We start from the raw sequence: 7,533 nt of genomic DNA, 5'->3' as shown, positions 1-7,533 counted from the left end.
TTGAAACCTTCAGACACACTCTTTCACTCAGCCCTTCATTTAATAACAGGTGATGAATTTAAAACCCTTCACTGCACTCTATGAAAAAGTAAGTTGGTCATTGCTATATGTCAGAAGAGAACAGCACTGAATGAAATTTAGTTACAAGGAACTACTTGATAGAGTGCCTGAAAATCTGACTTGCTTGTTGAACTTTTAATACAAGATCGTTATGATTGTCTATGTCTACAAACTGGCCACACTAGAACTGAAATGGAAAAATAAGCTTTTACTTTGGATAAAACTGGATACATTGGTGCCACTTATGCACTTGAATAATATGATGATAAACATTTATACTCTCACCTGCACCTATTTTAATGAGTTTATGTAGTTTGTTTTTGTTTGTATTGTTCTGTATTTTAACAGGGCACTTATGAAAAAGAGAGTCTGGTACTGTCATTGGGCTGTCCTTGTATAAACACATGCAACTGGCGGGTGCAGTCACACAAATCGCACTGCAGTTGCTTGTTTTTAAGAGCAGTCTTTTCTTTGATCACCAGTTGGTGGTGAATTGGAGCTTGGTTTGTGTTGATGAAATAGGGCTTAAAATTAATTTAATTAATTTTGTTTTAATATTAAAGTCATTTTATTATGGGATGGTGCATGTTTTCAGGTTGCCTGGCTGTTCTGAGGCTTGTAGAGTGTCTGATTCCAGGCGTTTTTCTCTTCTTCCTCTGGCCAATCATGAAGGAGAGACACAGTCATCTCAAATAAGCCTCATGTCTCAAATGTTTCTCTCTTTTGACAACAAGTTATGTGTTCATAGAATCCACACCTCACTGAAACAGTGGAAGGAGGTAGTTTTTGGAAACATGACGCTGATCTGAGCTCATAAATCATGGACAAACCAGTTCTCTCATGAGGGGATGACAGCGCTGTCCTGATCTGTGCAGTGATTGGCTGTCTGCAGCCAGCTGACCTACAATTGCAAATTACAACACGTTTAAATTGAATCAGGTATGTATGCTTCATTTGCCTAACCACAGTAAACAGTGCCTGAAAACCTTTGTGAGAGACAGCTGCCCCCGGTGACAATGTGCTGCGTTCAGCTGCCATGTTAAAAATGGTTTCTGCTGCGATTAGCACTTCAATGGTGACTAATGTGTCTTTTGTGTGGAATCACTATCAAGAGATTTTGAAAACATAAGTTTTTTGCCCTGAGGCTGCTAATGATCAATAATCCTAGTGCCCCACCAGTAGGATTAATGCTGTTAATGCTGCTTGTAAGTACTTTTGTGGTCTTCTGCCTACATAAACCAGGGGTGTTATTTGATCAAGAGCCAATAAAGAATGTGTTATGAAGGGGCCACAAAGTGGGTGGAGATTGATAAAAACTGTACAGAAACAACTGCATGAAACCATCCTAGACATCCTGATTCATGGTTCAAAATGATGCAAAATCGACTTTTCAGAGCTCTTAACCATTTTATACTTGTCTCCACTTCTCATTTATCCACTCACAGTTGTATTTAGCATGATTCATGCATGTTTGCATCCATCCCTGTTTTTACAGCCACTGGTACACACCCACTGCTCTGTACTTGCTTCAGTCTTCATTTTTATTTTCTTAACCAGTGATATGTGTAGGATTTGGCAGTGTTGCATAGCAAAATGAAAAATAAATAAATAAATCTACCACTTATCTATCTTAGTGTGGTGTACAGCTACCCGTTGGAGGTGCCATCAGCTCTGCAGCTCTTTGTCGTGGTTTATGGCGACGTCAGCTCCTGGGCAATGCAGTTTTCTAACACAGAAGTCAGCAGAATTGCTTCTTTTATTACGTCATTTTGGCCCAATATTGCAAATTAAAATGTCCAAATCATAAAATAATGATTTTCAGACATAATAGATTATAACTACATAGCAGACACAAGCATAATGGGTCTACTTTAAGGTTCATTTATTTGATAATCGCAGGCAAATTAGCAACTGCAGACTGGGGCCTGTTGGATTCATTAGCTCTTTACAGGTGCTGATGATTGCAGTGTTGATGAGATTCCTTCAGAAATGTCTTTGTTCAGAAAATTTACATGTGAACAACCAGTTTATTAGGCAATTTCTTATTCAGAGTTGGGCGAGTTTGAGCTCAAGATTCATTTTCTGGTTGATTTATGTTGTGTAAAAAAATAAGCAATTTGTTTAGTAATCTAGAAGTCATTAAAGTTTGAGAAATAAAAATGTTCCCAATGCTTATAGATGGTTTTAAAAGGAGGCAATCACATTTCTCATCAACCAGCCATTTCTCTGCCTCTTTTTTTTTTTTTTTTTTTTTTTTTTTTTTTTAACCAATCATGCCTTTCTGCACTGAATGGTAAAACACAAAATATATGTATTTCTTTAAAGCTTTGTATTTTCACTCTTACTTTTACATTCATTACTGATCTCAGAATTATACAGCACAAACTTCACTTCTGTTAATTGTAGTTTATGTCTGATACCCTGAGCGGGAGACAGCTGACCCCTGGTGACCAAGTGTCTCATTGTTAAAAAGACTTTTAGCTGTTAATAGCGCACAGGAGGTGGTAAATGGTGTTTGCAAGCAGTTTTTCATTCTGGGGCTGCTTATCTTCTTATGGGGCTCCTCCTTAGTCTGTTAAAGAAAAAAAGCATCTCATGTTAACATGTTAACTTGTGCTGTTTAGTTGCATCATAGTTAAAAAATATTATTAGCATTCAAAGGAGATAAAGACTTTCTAACTGTTCATTCCTGTTTCTGACACCAGAGGGAGCTCCAACACCTAAATAGCTCATTAGAACTGGAGATGAGGTTTATAAAGTATATTTTCCAACTGCAGACATTACTTTAAGTGAGGAAAATTAGAAATACTAATGCCAAGGTGACGGTGAGCATGTTTAAAGAGGAATTAAAGCCACAAGAATGTATAAAAGTAAAAAAAATGCAAAAGTTTGATTCCACTGCTTGTTCTGCTGTTTGCGTGACACTTCTTCCAATCAGCGTCAAATACTTATCAGGATGTTCCAGTTTTCCCCAGTCGCTTTTGGCAAGAGCTATCATCACAGATTGTTGATACATGTATAGTACATGAAGGAAGCGGAGGTGAGAAGTTGATACGAGACAAACATGTTCAAATTAAATATAGCTTTTACTGACAACACTTGTACTGCTGATTCGTGATTCATTACAAAACACTGGAACTGATGGCCAAGTTGTTTGTTATTTAGTTTTGTGATTCTCAAGATGATAATCAAATCAGAAAGCAGAGTCTCACATGAGTCTCATTTGGGTTGCCCGTTTAATACACACAGCTGATTTAATGCAAAGTCGGTTTAGTGTTTAGGTTCAAACATATAAATAATACATGGTTATATAATATACATTGATTTTTGGGACATGAATTAATCAAGGCTCTCCAGTCAGTCAATGGTCCCTTGACGATAAAATGTCCACAGAGTAAATGAGAGAGCTGCGACGCAATGCATCCATATGAATAATTTACATATAATTTAAAATGTCATGGAGTATTTGAGAAGATATATTAAGCAGCCAGGAGGACTGTTTGTGCATGTGTGTGTTGACATCATTAATATTATATAACTTCAGATGTCACTTCAGATTGTGTCTTTCTTCTGCTGCAATGAGTTTTTGTGTAACATAGCGGCTCTAAAGCTACAAAAGATTTAGACACACGAGTGAGTGAGCAAGAGAGTGATCCAATGGATAAACCTTGAGTCAAAGAGGAGTTAAGGAGAGAGACTGATGGATTCAAAAGCATCTGTGGTGGGACTGCTCTGACAGAAGATTACAGCTTTGTTGTTTGCAAAATAACAGCGCGGTATCCTCTTGGGTTATTTTAACTCTGCCAGTAGTTAGGTTGATGTAAAGGAGCATTTGATCCAGCCAGTGTGAACCCCAGAGGCAGCAGGGTCTGGAGAGTAGAATTATGCAAATGCCACGCTTCAGATCCAGAACACATACTTCTCCAATGCAAAGATGTGAGTTTCGTCATCGGTGAATCTCCCTGACTTCAAATGGGCATGACTGAAAGGTGGATTAGCCAATCGGAGAAGGCATGGTCAGTCTGTATTGGGAAAAAAAACAACAACAAATGCCTCAATTTGGCCAAAACAAATCTTTATTGATGGAGAGAGATGTTCACTGCAGCATCAGTATGAGATGGTTAGTGTTATGCGTGTTTTTAATTACATTGACCCATGAGTCGATGGAGGAAATGGAAAGAATTGATTCCCTATGATCATCACATTAAGACTGATACACTTGTCTGTCCAAACTCCGCTCATTAACAAACCATTAATGACATTCAAGAGTCCTGTAAGATATCACAGATCGATTGTGGAAAAAGTCTAAGTGAGTATGAACATTTAGCAAATAAATAAATGAATAAAAGTTGCCATATCTTTTTACTCTGTGGGATTTTGGTCACATTTTTCCACCTTCAAGGCGCTTTACATCAAGGAGTCAAACATTCATACATCAGTGACACTGGGGGCAAAGTGGTTTAAGTGTCCTGCCCAAGGACACAACGACAGCATTCATCCGTGGGAGCTGGAATCACGCCCCCAACCTGCAGGTGAATGGATCTGACCGCTCACCCATTAGTATCTGGGTATTTTTTTGTTTGTTTTTTTGACAACCCAAATAAAAATGTTGAGGTTTTATCAACTTTTTATGCAACTTGCTGATGTGGAAAACAGTATTAGTTTTGGGTGTGGTTGTATTTTAATTAATTGAATAAGTTGCTACTTCTTTAACGTGTACTATGGAACTTTTCTTTTGGACACTCCAGGACCTGCTTGTATCCATGGCGATATTGTTGCTTTGCCAGGAATGTGCCATAGTATGACCTTGATCGTACCTACCTCTACGGAGAAAAACAAGTGACACCACCAGGCCAAGCAACAGGTCAGATCTGTGGTGAGGACACCCTACTCACAATAAGAATGCATGTTACTTCAAAGAGGTTAATTTCAGTCTTACAATACTACTTCCATTTTTTTCCTCAGATTAAAGAGGCTATAGAGATCTGGAAACAAGGTACACAAAGGACAGTAAACTGGGACGAGGGGGACTATCAACTTTCAAGGACCTGGGATGCAGTCCTGGAGAAGTCGAACTGCAGAGGGCGCTACTCCTCTACCAATGCAGGTCGTCAAAATCTGTGCAAATCAACTGTTAAGACACATCACTGTTACACCATAAACAGTCAAGCAATATAAACACCCGTAATGACATATGAGCAAGATACATTATCATCTCCATGGGGACAAGCAGGTCAACCAATCACCTATAACGCTATTCTTATAGTATGTACCACTTCTCTTCTTTCTTTTCATCACACTGCTAACATCTATCAAGACAAATTTTTAAGTTTGATCTTTCTATGATCTGTGGTCGTCACTACCAACAGTTTAGCTCCATTACTAGTAAATACAGGGATGTATGAGTAACATTAATTTGACCTATACCTATTATTAACAGTTTTAACCATCAGACTGCATGTGATAATTAAACCTCCGTATTGACAGAAAGGATAAATTGCATTGAATTCCTCAGCAGCTGCTATATATCAATACTTGACAAGCACAGGGCTTTGCATACTAAGTGATAGATGGGAGCACTTGTATTCATATTAGGACTTATGTGTCATAGCAGAGGTCACGTCAACACCTGTAGTCAACAGAATGCACATCGACAGGCTTTGGTTTTATGTATAAAGGCGACTCATTTATCATTCATGGCTTGTGTTCAAGTGACATTACAGCATTTAAATTTGAGCTGGAGGACAGGTCAGAATTCTACGGTAGAATAGTTTTATCTGTCAGAATGCAGATGTTTTGACCTGGTTTATGGTTTATATTTTTATTCCTATGGGCCTATCCACATGAAACAAACAAAAGTTCAATGTCTTCTCCATCAGTACAAATGAACTAATAGGAAATTATTATTGTAAGAATAACTTCAAAACATGATTTAACATAATGATAAGGTTAACATTTGTGGACAGTCTGTTTGGTTATTTCTTTCAAAACACGTCATATTAAAGAACAGATATTATGCAGAAAGGCTTTAAAAATGCTCTTGAGTAACTTTGCTTTGACATGTCTGGTTTTGGAACTTAAAATAATGGCTATATTCAGGCAATAGACACCTTGTTTCTAGAGGTGTCCTTCAATACTGGCATCAGACAAGGGACCTTACTCCAGATCCTATGCTTTTATTGTTTTATTGTATTTCTTTGACATTTAGTATTGCTATTTTGTGCCTTTTATATTGATTAGAGTTTTTGTATTGTTGTCCTGTAATGTAAAGTACTTTGGGCACCTTATGTTATTGCAATTACATTTGAAAAATCACACAAACTCTGCTTATTCCAAAAGTTCCTGTGTGCCATTGTCATTTGGGTGGTATTATTTTGCATGGCGCTGCTGATCTTGACAGCAAATAAGTTCTCTATGGACTACAAATCTGTTTTAAAGCCTCCCAGAGAATCGGTGCGCTGTTGAGTTGCTGGTCTCATAAACACTGAACATTTTACACAAATCAAACTACTTTATATCACAGTTTAGCGGTAAAACTTTTCTGAAATTCTTGAAATGAGTGGGATTCCTGCTTAACCTGTAGTGCCACCACAAAGAAACTGTGGTTTAGTTGCATTTAGAGGTACAAGTGGGTGGGGCGGAATAAGGTCAATAAGGTTTGCAACTTTTTTCAACATGCAGTTGCAATGATGGCAGAAATTTTTAGCAGGTGACCAATTGACCTTTACCTCTTACGTCACAAAATTGAAATTTCAAATGATTTTGAAATTTTGATGAGATTGCATTTTTAGACAGTATTAAAAGCTCAGAAAAGTAAATTTTTCTTAACACACAACATTATATGAGGAAAACATCTATAAGATTGTCACATCATTTTGTACGCAAGGTCATACTTGATTAATGTTTAGTGCAGGCTTATGAAGTAAATGGCTTCACCTCTGATGTATCATAATCCTTTTCACTTAATAGCCATCATTAATATTCTCTGATACAGTAAATCACGATGTAACTTAAACCTAGGCATGCTTCATTTCCAAACCCTGAAAGGAGAAAGTACAGGTAGTCCTATGTAAACTGTACTTAGCTCTTACACACCCTTTGGTACATCACTGATATTCACATGCATATATTTCTCTGGTGTGTGTGCAGTTTTAGAACAACACAACATAGTAACACAAAGTCTTTCCAGGTTTGCAATCGAGAACATGTTTTATAAATATCTGTGTAATCCCTCAGTCGTCCAGGTCTGAATCATTGTGAAAGTTAAAGTAAAATCTGTCAGCTGGACAAAAAGTTGTAGGAGTGAACTTTTTGTCCAGTTGACATAGTTTTACTGTGTTTTATAAATAGATACACACCATGTACAATTTACTATATACTGCACACTTGTTATAGTACTCATAATTGAAGGTCAGGATACACAATATAAAACCGTAGTGCAATGACTTTAAAGTGAAAAAGGTAAAGTATGAT

General features: G+C 37.3%; 1 non-coding gene across 1 annotated transcript; it reads left to right on the top strand.

Moving 5' to 3' along the window:
* The first annotated feature begins 1,101 nt into the window (after positions 1-1,101).
* Positions 1,102-1,235, top strand: LOC117379169 (U11 spliceosomal RNA). The gene has a single exon (XR_004542051.1). It is a non-coding gene; the product is annotated as a U11 spliceosomal RNA (small nuclear RNA).
* Positions 1,236-7,533: the final 6,298 nt, after the last annotated feature.

This window comes from Periophthalmus magnuspinnatus, chromosome 11, assembly GCF_009829125.3.
Source record: "Periophthalmus magnuspinnatus isolate fPerMag1 chromosome 11, fPerMag1.2.pri, whole genome shotgun sequence".
NCBI classification, from domain to species: Eukaryota; Metazoa; Chordata; class Actinopteri; order Gobiiformes; family Gobiidae; genus Periophthalmus; species Periophthalmus magnuspinnatus.
Note: the sequence above shows the minus strand (reverse complement) of the source record. Positions and strands in the feature narration are given on the sequence as shown.